Source organism: Marmota marmota, unplaced genomic scaffold (genome assembly GCF_001458135.2).
Source record: "Marmota marmota marmota unplaced genomic scaffold, marMar, whole genome shotgun sequence".
NCBI classification, from domain to species: Eukaryota; Metazoa; Chordata; class Mammalia; order Rodentia; family Sciuridae; genus Marmota; species Marmota marmota.
This window is the reverse complement of record NW_026000240.1, coordinates 14,244,996-14,265,779: the sequence shown is the minus strand read 5'-3', so window position 1 is coordinate 14,265,779 and position 20,784 is coordinate 14,244,996. Positions and strand designations below refer to the sequence as shown.

The following is a 20,784-nucleotide window of genomic DNA, read 5'->3' as shown; positions in this document are numbered from 1 at the left end:
GGTTGAGACAGTTCTCAAAAGAGCTTCTTGTTATCAAGCTGGAGCTCAGCCCGTGTCCCTCCCCTTCCTGCCTCGCCCAGTGATTTCTCCCATCTGCGCACACTCCCACAACCTGACACTACCAGCAGGCCCTCACCTGAGCCAGGATGATCCCGCATCTTGCCTTGAATCCCCGGAATTGTGAGTTACAGGAGCCTCTCTTTCCATTATCAAGCATTTTGTTAGAACTGGTGACTAATGTGGTGACCAACTGACTGCAGGAGGAGAGGGACAGAAAGCTGTAGAGGACATATCCCAGATTCCTGGTCTGGGGGGTTGGGTAGGTAGAGGAGCCATTTCCTAATGTGGAGACACAATGGGTCAGGCATGACCATGTGGATACTAGTGGCTGCACCTTATCAAGGTCATTATGGGACTCCATGCAGGATTCCTGTTCTTGGCGAATACCTGATAACTCAAGGCTCCAGAATTCTCCTCCTTCCTCTCCAAGACACGCAGGTAGTTGAAAATGGTGTGTGTGTTATTTTGGATTCTCTGGCTGATTTCTCTGCATACGAATGTCTGTACAGCACAAATATTAGCTCTAAAAATACTTCTATCCGCCTCCACAGTGATTTTCTTAGCCACTTCGGGCAACTGTCAAAGCCCCAGTGAAGCATACAAGTATAATTTGGAGGATTTATGAGGGGGCAAGAATGGAGGTAGGAGTCACAATGCCATTTTTTTAAAAATCTCAGATTTTGTAAATAAATACAACTGAAATTATAGTAATTTTAATGTATTATATGTGCATGTGTCTCTTTAAGCTTTAAAAAATACATGAAAGGATGTGAATTGTCCCCTAGGATCCCAACAATAGAAAGCAATAGTAATTAAGCAAAAAATAAATAAATCGACATGAATGCATTGGGGCTAATATAAATCCTGTGCAATTGGCATAAAGGAATTTGTTATTTTCAAAACAGAACTAAATCTCTTTTCCATTATAGATTTAATTTAAGTAACATGATAAATAGTGGTAAATTGAACTTTATTATGTATTCATGAAATGCAGTTTAATACAATTGTTATTTCTGGCATTTGTGGTTTAAAGATATTCCCTTATGGGTAGATGTTATTTTTAATGTGCAAATTCAGAAATAATGACCTCCAGTTGCACTGGTGAATTAGGGCTGTATATACATACACATGGACAATAAGGGGGAAATAGTCTCCGAATTCCTGTCTTATGAAAATTTTCTAGTGCAACCTCTGATCCTTTCAAAACAGACATTAAACAAATTATTTTAAGGTTTCAACTATATTGCCAGTGAAGAAAAAGCAATAAAGTAAATATTTTCCAAAGGATTTTAAAGGAATGGTCTTTGACAAGGACATACCTGAAAAGGGAAACTCACTTACTAAGAACAGGTTATTGAAAAATATCTGCAGAGCTTTAAAAAAAAAAAGACATTAAGATTCACACAAAATGACTCCTTGCTGGCATGTCCAGAACATAAAGTTGGAAACCCAAAAGGAAAGGATAAACAGATAAACAACCCACAAACCTCTTTTTCAGAGAATCAGGAAACTGTTCAAGAGAAAGAAACATTAGCTATTTGGTGTCACTTTCATTTAGCCCAGTTCTCTTTGGCTTCTGGGAAGCTTGCCAGGTGGATAGACCACTAGAAGAACTGCCTACTTGAAGGACAGCAGCCGCTCCATGGCCTTGCTCACAGCCAGCGGTGGGCAGTGTGAATCCTCTGCAAACTTTCCTTGGTGGAACAAGAGTGACTTCTGAAGCCCAGGTATGATGACTATTTCATCTGCCTTTTTTTGGAAAAACAGACAAAGCAAAAAGTTTTCCAGGGATGTGCTGGAAGACTGGTCTGGTTTTCCTTTGACTGCACTGTGGCTTGTGGAGATCTGCTTAGGCGGGTGTACAGACGGACACCTGTGGTGGTTCTGGGGGCGTGGGCAGCCTGTGGCTACCAGAGGGCATGGTTTGTGGTCACCCACTGTGACAAATATTTGTGGAACGTGGGGCCTATTTCAGGCACTGGGAGCTGCCCTGTCCAGCATAGTTTTGGTCATCTCTGGAGGCCATCCAATGTCTGAATGCTGGTGCTTCAGCCCTGCTCTGCTTCACAAGGTCACAAAGGTGACCTTTAGAGCCAAGTTGTTCGAGGCAGCATAAATGGCCACCGAGGTGGTCTGTCTGGTGGCTTCTGGTGTAGAGTGGATCATCGTGGTTTTCTCATCATCAAAGTGGTCCTTGGAGCAAGGACTCACATTCTCTACCCATTGGGCTGCTGCCTTTATGAAGGGCAAACTCATCACAGATCCACAGCCTGGAGCTACCAGCTGGCACCGGGAACTCTGGGATTGGAAGCTCTCTCCATAACTTACTTGTTGACAAACTCTGGTGGGGTGTGAACTGAGCCGGTGAAACACTGGGCTGTAGGGGACAAGGCTCCATGTGGGCCTCCACTTATCCATGCGGGCCTCGACTTATTTAGCATCCAGGATCCATGCACTGCGATTTCTAGTACTGCCTTAGACTTAATGTAAGGGAACATGCGATCTCAGCCCTTTATTAACCTTCGAAACCGCAAAAACTTTCAATCTGAAACCCCTCTGTATAGCCAATCGTTCTAGATAAGGGACTGTGGGGCTATAACCAGAAATACGTCTTTATTTTCTTTTGCTTCATGCAAATATCTACCAATAATGTTCTTAAAGATAATTTGTCTGGGGAAGTTAAATAAGCTTTCTGAAATTTGATTTAAACTATTAATACGCTTTGCAAAATCATATATTGCACATAGGCAAATTCGGCCATTGTGGCAAAATTATCACAAGTCATGAGTTAATGAGTTAACTTTGAGTTAACGAGGTTTTATCATAAACACAGAGTAGCATTACTTCCTGTGCCTGATTTTCATTAGTACAAAAAAGACCAAATAAAGCTAAAAGAAAGAAACAGAAAACAAGAAGCAGGGTTGCCTGTACTGTGGTCTTGTAAGCATTTGAAGTGTGGCTGCATTTTTTATTTGTAAAGCACTGACGAGGTATTGGTATTGCCTGCCCACATTTTGATTTGGATTAAGGCATCCACAAAATCTTTTTAGTTCCAGTGGCCTGAGAATTATTCTTGGACTTCTGTTCTCTCGTTTTTAAGATTTTTCTCCTAAAAACAAAGAGGGGAAAGATGATTTATTTATTTATTTATTTTTGGGCAATGAGACACGGGTGGGGTGGCTGGGGTCCAAAGGCATTTTGCAAAATGCAGATTCAGTCAAAGCCCAGGCAGGTTCAGGGTGGAACTGCAGGGATGAGGGGAGCGGAGGTAGAAAGGAGGATGGGGCTTGGGCCTGGGTCCTGGAGCTGGACCCCGTGGGGTAGGCAGCAGGGCTCAGGGCTTACATGGGGATGCAGAGCCCTGAATTCCACTCGGTGTCTTTGAAATCAGTTTTGCTCCTGTCCATTTGCTTGCCAAGAGGAGCTATGTGTTTAGTTCCCACCGAGTAGAAGGTGATTTCCTGTCTTTTAACCATAAATCCACACATAAATACTACATAATCATCCCTTTATTAGACAAAATGGCTTTCACCTTGAAGCTGTAGGGTTCCTCTCAGAGCTATGGATGGCTCTTTTAAAATCTTGGCCGGCTCACCTTTCTCGTTTTTCCTTGCTGTTCTGGACTCTTCCTGGTTTCTCCTTCCAGGGGACATTGTCACCGCTCTTCTCCAAAGCCCCAGCTCAGCAGATCAGCAGTCGGAGGTGGCCGCCTCGCCGTGGGAAGGGTGCGGGAAGGTGTTGACGAGGCAGGTTGGCCCTTCACATCAGATGCCCGGAGGATGGCAGAAGCCCAGCTGCCCACGGAGGTGCTGTTGGAACTGGAAGGGCTTCAGTGGAGGGGCTGTCGCCGCGTGCGGGACCTGCAGGCCTGGCGTGCAGCACGTGGGCGTTGGTGTGTGTCCAGGTGGTGCTGGGAGTGCCAGGGAAGCCGCCTGCCTTGGTCCGCTCCGCGGCTGTCAGCCCGGCCATGCGTCTTCGCCAGGTCTTGCAGGGGGGAGTCTGCGTGCCAGGCAGGTCCTCCGTACTCTTCATCTGACGAGATGGCAGGGACCAGGAGCCGAGTGACACTTTCCTGGATGTCAGAGGGAGGTCTGATATGGAAGTGCATTTCACAGGAACTAAATAATAGCAAATTTGTCAGAAAATATCAGATTTGAGGGAGAGAGCAAGCGTTGGGTTTGAAAAGACCTTGGGAGTGTTTGGCTCCGGCCCAGGAAGCCTTCAGTGCTGGGTCCCCCCTGCTGCTGGCTATCATTTGGAACAAAATGAAACTGGATAACTTTGTTATGTCTTATTTACTGAAGCCCGCCAATTCCCCAGTGCCTCCAGGAGAAATTCCTGGCATGTGGGACCCTTCACATGCGAATCCAGGCTAGCTCTCCATGGTGCCCACCACCTCCTCCTGCCACCTGGAGACATCTGCCTGTGCACTTCTGCACATGCCCCACCCCAGACCCTTGCTTGCCTGGACAGGCCTCTGATTTCTCACTTTCTCACTCCCGTTCTCTCCTCCTCTGGGTAAGGCTCAGCTCATCCTCCAAGGCCTTGGCTCAAATGCCACCTCCTCAGATAGTGAAGCTCAGGGTGGGGCACTGTGCTGGTCCCTAGGGCAGGGCCAATGATGGACAAGATGGTTTCCTTTCTGCTCAGATCTTGATCTGAGATTGATGCTCCTGTCTCAGATGCTTCTGTCTCTGTGAGGATGAGGGGCTGAAGGCCTCGTAGCAAGGCAGAGCTTGGTGGCACGTGCCACACAGCAGCAGCCCGACAGCACCGATTGCCAGGCGGGCCTCAGATGCTCCTGTCATGTGTAGTGACGTGATCACCATGGTGTGTGGTGATGTCCTCTTTGCTGTCTTCAGTTTCGTGCTCTATCTGTGAGTTCATTAGTTGCAAGACCCATGACTTTGCTTCTCTGTGTCCCCAGAGCCTGGTCAATGCCTGAGTTGAGGACGGTGGCTCAGTTGGGTTGTAGGGACTGAGGATGGGCAGTAGGAGTGAATGCCCCGCTGTCAGCTCTTGGGACCAGCCAGGATACAGAAGTAGCATCTTCACATGTGGGAAATGCACTCCCATGTATATATATGTATACCCGCCACATCCCTTCAGATGGCAATGTGATTTATTAAGAGTTTTGTTATTTGGGGATGGAGGAGCATCCTTGGTGACCACTACAGATGCTCAAGGTGCTTTCAGTCCACTGAGGGGCCATGGGAAGTCCTTAGCAGGTGCTGTGAGGGGTACCTGTTGTCCCAGTCATGAAGGGAGGAACGAGACTTCCCTTACCATAAGCTGGGGATGCCTCACAGGAGTGGATGGAGGACCAGCAAGCCAGCCCCTGTGGCCAGCCACAGCATTGGAGTCCCTCAATGCAGGGTGCCAACCAAGAATAGTGTGGAATGTCCTAAGAAGCCCATAAGGAAAGATTCTGCAGAGATAGAGCTGCTGGCTTCGTGGGGAACATCTGAAGATGAAGCTACTGTCCACACAAGCTCCAGGCCTTCAACAGCGGCTCGCTTATCCTGAGGCCCTGCCTGGGTACCTTCTGGGGCCTGCATGTGTCATGGTCTCCAGGACAGCCAGCCTCTGAAGCTCTGTCCGGGGTGATGGACAGCTCATCTTACTCCTGGGCCCTTCTGCCATTGGGCGCCGGAGCTGGAGGCCCCTCCCTGCAAGGCTCACTCTTCTTCACGTTGGTGAGGTCAGCCCAGTTGTTCCTCTTTCACTCCCAGGAAGGAATAAGGGAACTCTGGGATTGTGGAGGACTGGTGCTGTCCACACGAGAAGGTGATGCTTCACAGCTCCTAAGTCTGTATCCCCCAAGGATGACCTCGGCCCTCCTGGGAAGAGGGGCAGGTTAGGCAGATGGGACTCTGTGTGGTGCAGACACCAAGTGTTCCCAGCCTTCAGGGGCTCCTGAGGCTCTCAGGTTCCAGAAACACCCACGACTGGTCTAGCGAGACAGAGTTGGTGACCACATTGTATGACATAGCAGCTTCAGATGAGTAAATAAATGAGGAAATGTCAACAACTCCAGAACCTTCTTCCTTGCTGGGCGTGCAGACTGGCACTAAAAAGAAAGGGAACAAATTGGCACTAGGGAGACAGGCATTTCAGGGGTCTTGGAGTCTTGACAGGCCAATGACAGTAAATTCTTTTAAATGGGTAAAGCTAAGAGAAGTGTGTGTGTGTGTGTGTGTGTGTGTGTGTCTCCCTAGAATTGTACAAGAAGAAACATCTTCAACCCCTGGAAACTTCAGGAACTTCTACTGTTCAGTAGAATGGATACCACTTTTCCCTGCCTGAAGATTTTATTACTATTTATTTTTGAGAAAGAAAAAGTCACTGAATGGTGTTTCTGTGGTGGGAAGTTTCGGAATGAATGGTGAGTCCGAGTGTTGGCATGATGGAAAGCTTGGCTGGCCTCCACGGCCCCCGGGGTCTCTGCCCAGAGCATCAGGTCTGCAGCTCCCACCTGGGCTGTAATCCCTTCTGCTGCCCTTGGAGGAAATTGTCCACTGCATCTTGTAGCTTTGTGTTGCAGACTCCAAGGCATACACAGCTGACTGTCCCTTTGGTGTTTTATTTCCTGTGAAGTAACAAAGCCTGTAGTGCATCTTGGGACTCCGTGATATTGTTTAGATTTGGTCCCCCAAACCTGAGGTTGGCAAGCTGTGGCCCCCGGATCCTGTCCACCTCTGATTTTTACTGCTTGCAAACCTCAAATATTTTTCCCCATTTCTAGATGATTATATATTAAATTGCAAGTTGCCTGAGTAACCTCCACATTTTTGCCACTCGGCCTACAAAGTCTAAAATATTTACAATCTTTCCCTGTACAGAAAAGCTTTCCCAGCTCCTGTGCTAGAATGCCTGACTTTAATGATTGTTATTGAAAATATCAGGGACCAGCCGTGGCAGACAAGCAGCTCGGGAGGGGGTGTGCCCGTTGCCTCTTCTGTTTTACACGGGGCCTGTGGGGCAGCAGGCTGGGCTCTTGTTTCTCCTGCCTGGGAAGGTGAGCGAGCATCTGGGCTCAGTGAGCCTTGACCCTGTGGTGCGGGGACCTCAGGCCTGGCAGGCCAGCTACCTTGGCTGTCGTCCTGTTTCTGTGCTGTGTGATCTGTATGAGCCCCTTCACTACTCTGGGTCCTGGAGTCCTCATGTTGGACACTTCGTCATCTTATTTGCAAAGCAAAAAATTGACATTTGCCAATGTCCCCATTGGCAACAAGTGCTGTCTCTCCCAGTGCCCTGAGACTTATCTCATTCTTTCCTTCCGTGGGCCCCTGGTTCTAAGCATGCAGTTTTGGGGTGTCCTCTGGAAGGAAGAGATCGTATCAGAGCAACATGTGATTTCATGAATTTCTTGGAGCAGTTTCTGGGTTTGGGCTCTGCCTGTGATCAGCCATCATGATCATGCATTATGGATGAGGTACAGCTGTGGCCAATAAAGATCCTTCCTTCAGAGTGAAAACAGGTCCCCTCAGCATGGCCCAGAGGCCTGGCTCAACAGGAAAGGGGCTGACACCTCCTGGCATGTCCCTGACGGGCCTTCCGGAACCTTGCCTCATGTTTGGTTCTTGCTTTTAGCAGCCCCCCCCTCCCCAATTCTGATAGTCCCTAAATCCCATGCCTCAAAAAAACCCTTAATATTGACACATACAAAAGCACCAAGTAAGAATCCAGAGCAATTCCAGGGTCTGTACCTGGGAAGGAGTCGTCAAAAGTCGCTGAGACACACTTCCATCCAGCAGGGTTCGGGTGGTGGTAGGTCACTGGGGAGGCAGGAGCCTGAGGCCAGGTCTGGGAGAGGCTGGGTGTGCTCAAGGTGAGATTCAGGAGGCAAAGTGAGCCACTTCTGCTCAGGGCAGCACCTAAGTACCATGTTTGGCCAGCATGACCTTGAGCTGGAGCAGCACTTCCTGAAGTTCAGGGATCAGGGAAGGAGCCTGGATGAGGGCCCCTGACACTTCACCTCAGGCTGCAGGCATGCAAGGGGCCCTCTCAGAAGTGATGGGCCCTGTCCCAATTTGGTCGGCACCAGCAATCCTTCCAAGATTGGGCTCACCCAGAAACATTCTCTGCCACATCCTCATCCTGGCAGGACACACACACACCTTGTGCCCCCAGGGAGTACCCACCTGGTTTGTGATCTTCCAGCACAGGACTCCCGTCTCAGTGCTACTCCACTTGAGATGGTCCAGAAGTTTCTCTGACTCCCAGTCAGCAAAGGCCAGAGTGATTTACTCTGCCGGCAGCAATGTGAAAAGCGGATGCTGTTTGCAGGAAAAGCATGTGTGCGTGTGTGTGTGTGGAGTCGCCAGTCCTGCACCTTCTTGTCACCCATGCTCTCCCCTGGGTGCGGCTGAGAGGCCATGTGCCTCTGGAGAAAGTGTGATGCTTTATCCCCTGTGGCGATCGCTGCCCCTCCAGAAAAGGGCCCACTTATGTGGAACAGGGCAGAGCAAACACAGAGGTCACTTATTGCTAACTGGGACCTCCTGGAGCTGCGTGGCCTCACAAAGTCAGTTCTACTGGTCTCTGATGCTGGTACACAGGTTCCTTGAGTGTTCTGCATCAAGTGCCCCGGACACACTCTGTGCTCCTTGTTGGGAGGCAGGCCGGGTGCAAGCCTTGGAGTGCCTCCTGATGGATGGCAACAGTGTGTGGTGACTTGGGACTGTCAGGGAAGATGTGGCAACACAGCATGGCAGCATGCCGAGACTCGCTCACCAGTGACAGTGAAAGTGATAAGGCTGACACCATGTATTGAGCACGGTGTGCGGGGTGTTGGCTGGGCTCTTCATATACATCATTTTGGTCCTTACAGGAAAATCTGAAGGCAGTTTGTCTCCCAACTCTCAGAAGAAGAAACTGAGTTTTTGAGAGGTTAGAAAACTTGCCCACGTTCATATATTTAGGAAGATCTGTTTGACATGAAATCTCATGATCTTTCTTCCGTATCACTTGGCTTAAAAGACAAATGAAATACTTTCTGAAAATTTACTTATGAAATTTAAATAGTAGGCTTAAAATTAACTCTCTTGAATATTGAATAAAAAGTTAACAGTTTTGGTCAATCAACACAATTTCCTTTTCATAATAAACTGATAAAAGGATAAATGTCAGAGAGGACTGTGGAAGTGGAATGAAGACAGTCTGCAAATGCTTGCTAGAGAATTCAGACTAAAGAAGCAGCGGTGTGAACATGAAAATAGGGTGGCCACATTACACTTGGGTAGGTGGTGCACTGCCCAAGACCTGGGACTTCCATTTAACACTGTGTGAGTTCTGGACAAGTGGTACACCTTGGAGTCATGCAATCGACAGTCTGGGGACATGAACCGTACACTTAGGGGAGCTTTCTTCACTCTGACGTAGAATCTTTATTGGCCCAGCTGCACTAATCTATAATGTATGAGCCTCAGAGGAGACGGAGCCTAAGCCTGGGCGTTGCCCCACGAAATGCAGACTGTCACTGACGGAACCAGGCAGCTCGGGTCCCAGCCTGCTGTGGGCTTTCCATGATCAAGAATGGTGAATTTGGCTTTGAAATTCTGTTGTTAAACTTACACTACACAGCAATTTGGAAGTGGAAGAAAATAACACGGTTAGTGATTGTCTTCTGTGGTTTGTTAACACAGAGGAGACACGGATGTTGCCTTTAAAATATTTTCTGGAATTTTTCCTTGATAAATATAAATTCATCTGTTATGTTCTGCTTTGTCTGTTTAGGCATCTATAATCGCCAAGGTACATTTCGGTGTGTATTGAGTATTTGGTTGCTATTTCAAATGCATAAGGACTTAGTCCATTTCCCATACCTGCAAGGAGAGGCTTTCCTCCGGCTGAGCCAGTGATGGGAGGGAGGGTATCCCTGCTTTAGTTGGAAACACACATTTATTTCTAAATGAGTGAAATAATAATAGATGGAAAAATATGTTCATCTCTAGGGTGGAGGTAAGATTGAGAAACATTCCTTTTTTTTCCTAATGTGATGAAAATAAGCCTTTTTGGGGGAGATTATATGTTTAGATAATATGAAATAAGATGTAGTGATGAGATTTTGAAACAGATCTTAAAGTACCCTTAAAGGTGAAAAATAAACTATTCAGGCTATAAATTAAAGGATCAATAATGTTCAGGAGGCAGACTGCGAGAAATGCGCTTCTGTTTTCATAAATTATTTCTCTATCAGTAGAGAAGCTTTCATGAAAAATAAAATGGCCCAGAGCAAAACTAATTACGATATTTACATCTTAGCTTGGAAATTGACTGGATAGTTATTTTTTCATTGTTTCTGTCCAGCCCCCTTAAGGAGAGAAGACATTTAATAACAATGTACTTTGTAGCATTATTTATGGTCATCAGTTAAATCTGGCACATTTGAGGTGGCTTTATTTTATAAAGTTCATCTTCTGGAAATGGATTTTCACAATTTTTGTGTAAACATTCCGTTATTCTGAATCATTTGACTTGGGAATTTTTGTCCTTGGAATTCTAGGTTATTAATTTAATTGATGTAGTCCTCAGGGATCCATTTATCTTATCTCTGTAATCAAATAGCTGGGATTTAAGCAGATGCTAAGCAGAGGGTCCACCAGGGGTCCAGCTCAGGAAGGAACCCTTTGTCCCTGCCACTGTCCTCACCGTGCCCTGCGCTGGTGCCAGGCGCGCCCTAGCCAGGGCGACCCCAGAAGCCCTTACATGTCCATCGAAGCTCCCGAGTGTTCTGAAGAGCTAACTGATTGTAGCAACCTGGTCTGGGCACAGCTGGGCACAGCAGGGCACAGCAGGGCAACCCCACTAGGCGGCATCTTCTCAGTGAAGCAAAAGGGAGAAATGGCCATGGTGGGGAGCAAGGGCACAGAGGACCAGGGCCAGCCGGGAGCCGCCCAGGGGCCTTCTCCCTTCCTTCCACAACAGTTGCCCATGTCAGATTCGGGGGCTGTTCATTTGTCCCCATGAGCGGAAGGCGCGGTGAGCATACAGCTCAGAAATGTGGGCCAACTTCCAGTGTCTCCTGTGCACGCGGAAACACGCATTTTCTGGAGGCCCTTGGCAGAGGAGGGCCCAGTGGTAGATTGTTTTCAAGACGCTCCCAGGGAAGGGTGGGCAGCCCAGGTGATTTGGAACGACTTGGGGGTTGGCGATTCTTCCCTAGGCCAGAGAACGCTAAGGGCGCACTGAGGTCTCTGTCGCAGGGCCTGGGTGAAAGCTGTCTTCAAAATAGCTACAAAATGACATTTTCCAAGAATAACTGCAGTTCATCAATGATTGGATGCCCAACATGTACGGAGACTGGCACGGAAACGTGCCCATCTTATGGCGATAAGTTGCCACCCGCAGCAAAGGCACCCGGTCCTCCGCACCTGCCAGCACTGCCCACTTCCAGAGCTCCCAGTCCCTCAGGAGCGCGCGGAGGTAATAACCAACTGGGAAATCTGTTTATCAAGGAGAAAGACAAAGGGGGATATTGGGAATAATAATAATAATAATAATAATAATAATAATAATAATACAAAGATTAAAAATAATAATGCAAAAATATTAAAAACAAAAAGCAAAATGGAAAATGCGATGGTGGGAACAGCACCCTCCCATGGAGCTCAGAACCAGAGCAGCCATACTGCAATAGGAGTCCCTGGTGGTGCTGCTGGAACTTGTCCTCTTCTCAGTATTGTCACTCTGCTCCTGGGAATCTCCAGTGAGGGGGCAAACATGGAGGAAAGACCTGACCCCAAGAAACCTGAAAAAAACAGCTGATTCCATGCAAGAGTGGAGCTCTGGTTCACGGTAGAACATCAGACTGGGGAGGCCAGGCAGCTGTCTGCTGCCCCTGGGATACACGGTGAGGACACTGAGTTTATCAACCCCTTCTGCACTGGTTCACTGCACCTTTAGGTTGAAGGAGGAGCTGGGGAGGAGGGTTCTCGGTGAGTGCAGAGCTGGGCAGAAGGAGTTGCAGGGACCTGTCCTGTCTCTGAGATGCTCTCACTGGGCGTGGTGTGTCATACAGGAAACCACCAGTGCTGGACTGTGTGCAACACGAGGACGTGATGGGACAAGTGGTGGGTCGGACAGAGGAGATCTGAGAGCACCCATTTCTTAGCCTTTGTCTTCCAAAAGAGAGGCATGGTGAGACCTTCCCTGTCCATCTGATCAGTCTGCGGCAGATTGAGGAGATATTGTTTGTAAAAACGCTTTGAAGAGACACGCTGAAAGCTATTGAGCATGACACACACTTGGTGAGGGCATGTGGCATAGCAACTGAGATCAGATAAAGGACGAGATTATGGAGAACCTTAAATTTAGCTGAGCACTTGCCTTATTTTGAGGGTAAAAGAGCTCACTAGATGTTTAGATGCTGGGAAAACCAGGAACAGTAGCAATTTCATTCATTCATAAATGTGTGGAAAACTCAGCAGAGAGTAAAGAGAAGAGGAAGAGAGTATCCTTAAGGCTTTGAATTCCAGTTCCACAGTGCTGGCAATCCTGGAGTTGGAAGGGCCACTTTTCAGGGATAGAGGAGCCAGGCTCTGAGACCCCAACCAGTAGGAGATGCATGCCCCTTGAGGGCGGCAGTCCTGTGGGGAGCTGGGATCCCCATCAGGAGCCTGATTTGATTGGCAGCTCATATGCACTGTGAGGTGGGCTGTCGATGAGCAGAAGTGGGTAGGGAAAATACAGAGGATCAAGGACAGAGCCTTAGTCTATAACAAGACTGAATCAAATCGAATCGAGGCAGGAGGAGCATCCATTTGCATGTCCTTCCCCTGGACTCAGCTCATTGATGTGTTATCTAGGTCATTTTCTTTGGTTTGTTGGGTGGAAGGATCCCAGTTATGTGCCTCCCATACCCAGCTCACCTTCTGATAACATGTGATGTTTATTTGGAACCATCCTGCCCTTTTCTGACTCCCCACAGGATTGTGAATTCTTGGAAAATGGGAAGGTGTTAACCTAGTGCCTGGCCCTGAGCATTGTGCACAGCAGTGTGACAAATGATGGCATCCCAGTCCAGAGAGAAGAAGGCTTGACAAGGTGGAGTGGAGGACCAGACCAGTACATAGGGCAGCATGAAGAACTGAGCTTTCCTGGAATACAGGGTTCAGATTATTAGGGATCTTCAAGAGGCAGAGTCAGCAATCCTGTGGTGGTCCCAGGAAGTCTCATTTGGGGGAGGAAACTGGCAGGGGCAGGAGATTGGAGAATGGAATGGGCAGGGGTCGTTGGCTCCCAGAGTTTGTGGGAACATACAGGATTGATGGAGGAAAAGAGAAACAGATTTCGTCCATGTTTAATTATTGTTTTTGAGGGAAACCAGGATTCATGGATAAACTATAGTTGGCTCCTAGGCCTGCATAATACCAGACATTCAAACAAGTTTGGTGGTGTGCTATCGGGGTTGCCTGAAAAATTCTCCTTGGGCATCACAAGCTGTGACCTGGACAGACTCTAGTCTGTCCAGGGTTATGCTAACTTAGATGGCGATAGCAAGCTTTAATTTATGACTTATGACCTTCATGTAGGTAGCATGTAACATGTCACTGGCTCATCTATCAGGGTGAAGGCAAGGACGTTGGGGGCCTGAGAGCTGGGGAGAAGGTGCTGCCTGTCTGAGTCTGAGCTGGTTCAGGCGCACAGAGGTTCCCCTGGGATGGTGGGGCTGGAGAAGGGACACCAAGAGCTGCTTTGTATCCCTTCGTTGACTCAGAAAGTATAAAGTTTTCTTGCAGAAAATTTGAGGCTTACTCTTTTTGTACCTCCAAACCTTTCTTGGCATGTTTGTTAAAATAGTCACCTTGGTTTATTCCATTTATTCCACTTGAGATACGGGATTGTCTCAGGCTGTCTGGGCTGCCTTCAGGACCTAGCGGAAGGCTACCTACTCCTGCAGACTTCCCCAACCTTCTCACAGTCAGGCGCTCCCTTCTCTGTAGTTCTTTGTGCTGGTGCTGTGTGTGTCCTGTGGTGATGTCATTTGTTCTGGACTCAGGGACAAGGGAGCTAGACGGAGCTCCTGCAGGCTAGGGGCCATGTTCTAACGCTCTGTGTCCTTGGCCAGAGCAGGCCCCAGTCAGTCTGGTGGCAGGCAGAGAGCTTATACAAAGGGATTGATTGACATGTAGTTGGGCGCTTCACTGAAGAGCAAGCTCTGGGCTGAGGAGTGGGGCAAAGGAGACTCCAGCCGGTGCTGAATTTTCTACCTCTGGGGAGGAGGGGAGCTGTGCAGGAAAGAATCAAGAAGAAACTTTCTTAATTGTGACAAAATCTTACGCTGTGGAAGTGACCAGAGGAGGCTAGGAAGGAATCTCCCAGGCAGACGCTGCTGGAGAAGATTCTGGACCACAGATGCCCACATCCTGCTTCAGAGGGGAGCAGCTTCATCATCCAGACTCTTGTGTTTGTTTGCTTGTTTTTAGAAATCTTGTTCTTTCTGGTGGCTTTTCTTCTCAACTTTTTAAAAATGAAAACCATGGCTTCTCTTCTGTGTGGCTTCTGCCCCCGCAGATACAATAGCCTTCTGTTTCACTAATAGACAGTGTTCCCCTCATTCCCAAGAGTTTGCCTGCTGCTCAAAAATATTAAAACCAGCTAAATGGTTTAAAGTTTGGCAATATAATGTTTCATTGATATGAAAATATAATACATTAACATGATTTGATTAATATGCTGAATGGTTTATTTGAACTATAATGAACCCTAATGATTTTGTGAGCAAATTGAATTACAATTGATATGTTTCCTGTTTCATAAGCTAATGAGTAACTTTACATTTGTAGAGGGCTTTAAAAAAATCTTTAAAACCATAAATATAAGGTTTGCACATATTTTATTGCTCTGACTCATTAAATTTCACCATTTCTGGAAATTTCCAGGAGGTTTGTCATCGTCATTGGTGTGAATTGAGAAAGACAGGCATGGGATCTGGATGTGGGGGGCTGGTAAAAGGAGGTAGTGGGCATTTCCTGGCCTTGAGGAGCCATTTGGGTAGGACAGTCCCCATCTACCAGGGATTTAGGAGAAAGTCTGTGAATAGGAAACTTTCAAAAAAACTTTTTTGAAAACTTTCAAAAAAAAACAAAACTTTCAAACAAAACTTTTTTTTTACTTAGAATGTGGGGTTCCTGTATCAGGACGGCGGGTAATATATGACCGTCCCAGCCTCTTGTGGCCATTCAGTCAGTGCCTGCAAAGAAGGGGTAATAAAAAGACCTCGACCTGGAGTTCCAGGCTGCTGGCCTGCATCGGAAGTGATGTTGAACAAGTAATTAATCCTTTCAGCCTCCTCTTCTCATCTCCCACATAGAGCAGTTGATATTCACTCTGTGCCATCACATGTTCACCCCTAACCGCGGCAGACTATTGCAGTTGGACGTGAACAAGTTCTTCAAACATACACTGTCCCTTCTTGGGTCAGAGTCAAGTAGCTTCACATTAGAAAGGTCACTGGGGCTTCTCAGCACCTAGTCTTCATGGACAGGCATGAAGAGGGGTGGACACCGGTGGAGAGGTCCAGTTGGGTCCAGGTTCTTGGCATCCCAAAGAACTGAGCAAGATATGCAGAAGAAGCAGGAAGAGTATAGAGTTATTACAAGTGAAAGTGAAGAGCCCTGCGGAGAGTGGCTCAAGGCCCTGACGCCTGGGGAGTCTGAGAGCCTTGTTCTCCTCCCAATGGTCCTGATTGAAGACCTTGCCCTGTTGTTCCCATTGGTTACTTTATTTTACCTCATTAGAACACAGTTTCCATTGGTTGCTTTATTTTTGCATAATTAGAATACAGAACTTGTGGCTGGAGTTGCCATGGTGATAAGCCCGCAGTGGGGGCATTGCCATGGTAATGGGACTTACTGTAAACAGGGATGTGATAACTCATCTCCCTGTCTTGCATCCCCCTTTTTTTCCTTGCACATTTTTCTTGTACCCTACCTCCACCATCTTGCTGTCCCCAAACTCCTACCTCAGGGTCTGGGTGAAGCATGTCCCAGACTTCTCTTTCTTTTCACAGGGCATGTCCCATATGAAAAGAAATGGGAACTGTTGGTGTAGTGGACAACGCACACTGGGATGGCCCCGGTCTCCTAAAAGTAGCAAAGGACACTTGGAGAGGGACTAATTTCTGAAAAGCAGGCTAATGACTAATTTAGTGGTGACTTGCAATCACAGACTGATAAGGACTGAGTTATCTGGATCATAAGAATATTATTAATATTTAGAACAAAACCATTTAGCCACATCTGATGTCAATATATCCTTTTTGTTTGGTGAAAATGCAGTGGAAGTTATCAACAGAGACTACCACACCTCTACGCCTCTGAACTGCATTTCTAGAGATTTCCGAGCCTGAATGCCATGTCTGGCTAGCTCTCTGTGTGACAGTGCCTCCTACTGCAGAGGGCTGTAGGGCCGTTGGGTGTAACTGCACCCTTGTGACGCAAAGCCAGCCAGCGGTTGTGAGGGTGCTCACATAACACCTGCTTTAGAGAGAAAGCTCCCGAAGGGAGGAAAGAATAATTCAGGCCTTACAAAACCTTCCTTTCAGATACAGTTGTTGGCGGCTTGTGCCCTTGATATCTAAGAAATGTGGAAAACAGGTCTCTAGACAAATGTTAACTTGGAAACCAACCTGATCTTTAATTGGTCTAGGGGTGGTAGTAGGCAAAAAACCCACCCTGGCACAGGAAATAGTGCTTAATTTCCTTTACTATTGTTTCTTAAGTGTTTCTTTTCTTTTGAGATGTATCCCTTTATAATTCCATTGAAAATTATGCACCCTTTCCACAGAGAAATGCATAGAATTCGTAGAATCTGGGTTCATTAAAGTCCTGCTGGTGATCACTGTTTGCTTAAAGCCAGAACCTTTTGCATTTAGTACTCCTGTGTTTCAGAAATAACCTGGTTTTGTTTTGTTTTCCCACAGGGAACTCTGGAGTGTTGCATAGGAAGGCAGCTCGTGAGAACTCCAGGTCCCTCCCCGTAAGTGGTTTCTGTTAACTGTACATTGGGGACTGACTACTTTGTGTTGTTTCCTGGTTTGAACTGGATGCTGGCTCTTGGGTAAACATGATTTCCTTCCTTCTCATGAGAAAATAAAATTACCCATTGAAAGAAATACCTGAGGGCTTTGGTTGAAGATCTGTTTGATTTAGACTTTGAGATAATAACCAAGCATATTCCATAGGAGGTTGGGGTCCACCTGTCAGAACAAGGCAAGGCCACCTAAAAGTGATGATGGGGTGTGAAATCATACCACTTGTGTTCCTGGAAGAGTAGATATTAACCACTCCTTCCAATGTCTGCCAGTGGATGGCAGCCGCAAGGTACAGGACCAGAGAAGGTTTTAGAACTAATCAAAGCATCATAGGCAGGGAGAACTCTTGATGATGTCATGAACTTCTTCCGGGAGTGAGTTAAGATCTCAGGGCCACAGAAACATGCTCAGCCTCTTGGTTTCCAGGTCCATTTTGGTATATGTGTGCTCTGCCAAGGAGATCTCAGTCTGATGGAAAGTGGAAAATTGAGAATAACTGTCCAGAGTGCAGTAATGAGCATGGGTGATTTCATGTTCCAAATGTAATTAAGGATGCATTAATACCTTACGACACACGACACCTACTCAGACTCAGACTTGGCAAATTCTAGAAATACCGCAGTACACTGTGGAGAACCAGAGTAAGCTGTGTGCCCTTGTGAGCTGAGCCGCTCTGCTCTGGCGCTCAGGGGAGCATTTCTGGGTCTGCAAGGCTGGCGAAGCCAAGATAGAGGAAATGAACTCTGGAACTTGAACTTAGCCTTGTCTCTGATAAAGCAAACCATGGGCACAAAAGTAAAATACTAAACAAGTCATTTCTCACCGCTTTGCTTAATTCCAAGAGCAGTGAACAAATGCTAGTGGTTATTTGTGATTCCTTTTTAGTTTCTCGGTGAACAAAGCACCTTGGGTCTGGATAATTCCCCACCTTCAGCGGAGAGTCGAGAACAGGCTCCAGAGGGCCAGGGCAGGCCTGTGGCTTGGCTTTGCTGGCACAGATGCAGGGGTGACTGTGCAGAAGCAGGGATGTGAGCTCCATGGTGGCAGTGGTGGCTGCAGGGTTAGGGATCCCCCAAGGGGTCCTGCACCTGGTTTTGGGATATTGGCCATGTTAGTGGCTGGCACTGGGCTCCTGGGGCAGACATGAATGTGGCTGGGTCAGTGTTCCTTGTGTGTGGCCTCAAGCCCTGTTCTTGTCTTTCTAGGAAGGGAGGAATTGTGTTTCTGTCTGCATTAGCTGCTTCTGTCCTACTAAGATCCCTGTGCTGAGTTCCTACTCAAGTCCTGTCTTAAGTCCGCAGTGTGTTTTCTCCCCTGGTGTTGCTGTGACCTGGCTGTGGAGAGAAAGCCCCTGCTGAGAAGCCATACAGCCATGTGTTTCTGCTGCTCAGTACCAGCATGATTGCCCAGATGCAGAGAGGACCCCAGGAGCACCATACCCCTGCTGGGTGCTGAGGATCACGTACCTCCATGGACCTGAATCCTGACATGCTCACGCTGCATGTCAACACCTGTTTCTACTCTGAAGAATATCAAGCAAGATCAAAAAAATCACATTCATTTCCAAGAAAGATGCACACCTAACCTCTGGCTATAGCCAGAACCAATTCAGGGAAAAAGAAAAGTGGGGCAAGATCTTTCCAAATCTGGGGCAGCTTTGCAACATCGTCACCCTTAGCCAACCCTGGTCAGTTCTGCTGGAATCCCCAGGGGCGGTGGCAGCAGAGCATTTGAAAGCTCCCAGCCCCATCCTGATCCTCTCAGCAGAACTTTGGCCTCGAAGCTCGGGGTGTGGTTTCAGTATCAGGTGCACAAAGAGGGACTATCGACTGCTCTGTAACGTATATTCCCTGAAATGGCACTGACCTTGACTCCCATGTTGCCTTGATATCAGATCCAGTGAAACCAGGCACCACTACTGACAAGTCTCCTTTAATCTCTGCTGCTCTTCAGGTCTCACTGACCCAAGGTATGGCTTGCCGTGGAGGCTCATCTGCATTAGAAGGATTCAATTCCTCTTCAAACTGTATTCCACTAGATCATTTTCCATGTGTGTGTGTCTGCCCTTGCACTCCAAATTTTTGTCTTTAAGCAGTTTAAATATTTGTGTTTTTTAAGGCATGAGAGAGGATATTACTATGTTTAATTAGTAATGTCAACTCATTGTGTGTTATAAGGGTATTCTGAAAAACTATGCTATTAACTCTTCTGATAGGGAATTAATATCCAGAATATGTAAAGAACTCAAAAAACTTAACACCCAAAAAAGAAAGAAAGAACCCAATAAATAAATGGGTAAAAGAACTAAAAAAAACTAAATATTTCCCCAAAGAAGAAACACAAGTGGCCCACAAGTATATGAAGAAAATTTCAACATCCTTAGCAATCAGGAAAATGCAAATCAAAACCACACTGAGATTTCATCTCATTCCAATCAGAAAAGCAACTATCAAGAATACAAATAACAATAACCACTGGTGAGGATGTAGGGAAAATGTTAACTCACACATTATTGGTGGGACTGCCAATTAGTACAACCACTCTGGGAAGCAGCATGGAGATTCCTCAAAAGACCAAAAGTGGAGCCATCATATGACCCAGTTATTCCAGTCCTTGGTATTTATCCAAAACAACTAAAATCAGTATGCTATAGTGAGGCATGCATACCAATGTGTACGGCAGCACAATTCACAATAGCTATAGAACCAGCCCAGGTGCCTGTCAACAGATGATGCATAAAGAAAATGTGATATATATACATAGTGGAGTTTTACTCAGCCATAAAGGAAATGAAACTATGGCATTTGCTGATAACGGGATGGAATTGGAAAACATCATGTTAAGTGAAATAAGCCAGACTCACAAAGTTAAAGGCAAAATGCTTTCTCTCATCTGTGGGAACTGAAACAAAGTAAGGGGGGAAAAGAGGTGGGGGTAGATCTCACAAAATTAGAGGAGAGATCAGAGGAATAGAGGAAGGGGATGGAGGGGGAGGGTGGGGGTGAGTAAAGGTGGGCACAGTGGAATGGAATTGGCCAACATATGCTAAATGCACTTATGAATAAATCAAAGTGAAATTCATTTTATGTGTAACTATAATACACCAATTAAAAAATAATAAATAAGTAGAAGGACACCAGTAGATTAGAGGAAGGGGGTCAGGGAAGGAATGATGGAAGGTAAAAGGGAAGGACTGGGGGATGGAGAATGAGCAAACTGTATATGCAGTTGTGATCATGTCACAGTGAACTTGTTATCAAGTATAACCATAATGCACTAAGGAAATTATAAAAATGTGTCATTCTGCCTTTTACAATGATTTTCAGTGATGGCTTGAGTTTTTTTTCTACTGCAGCATTTGGGTTTGTATTCAAAATTTAATACACCTGATCTCTTCTCATTACACCATGTTGCATACATCCAATTAGATTTCACTAATTGGCTTTCTGCCATCATGTTTCAATGTCTTGTGTTCAGGCAAAGTCACTGTTAGCCTCCCACTACTCATATTGCCAATTGTCTTGTAACCAGGTTTAAGAATCCCTTGTGAATTCACAAAGGAGTTCTTTCAGATGGTATGTGTGCACGCATGTGTGCATGTGTGTGTGTGTGTGTGTATGCATGAGCATATATGTGTGCATGTGTTTGCACATGGTGGGTGAGTACATGTATGCATGTGTGTGTAA

General features: G+C 46.6%; 1 long non-coding RNA gene across 4 annotated transcripts; it reads left to right on the top strand.

Annotated features, from left to right (window-relative positions):
• The first annotated feature begins 71 nt into the window (after positions 1-71).
• LOC125613549 lies at positions 72-20,783 on the top strand. 4 transcript variants are annotated; one of them, XR_007344092.1, is made up of 5 exons: positions 193-498; positions 1,619-1,787; positions 16,988-17,043; positions 18,304-19,067; positions 20,630-20,783. It is a non-coding gene; the product is annotated as an uncharacterized LOC125613549 (long non-coding RNA). The 4 variants fall into 4 exon arrangements; XR_007344093.1 differs by lacking the exons at positions 193-498; positions 20,630-20,783 and adding an exon at positions 72-180 and having other exon boundaries at positions 1,645-1,787; positions 18,304-19,405; XR_007344091.1 differs by lacking the exons at positions 193-498; positions 20,630-20,783 and adding an exon at positions 72-180 and having other exon boundaries at positions 18,304-19,405.
• Position 20,784: the final 1 nt, after the last annotated feature.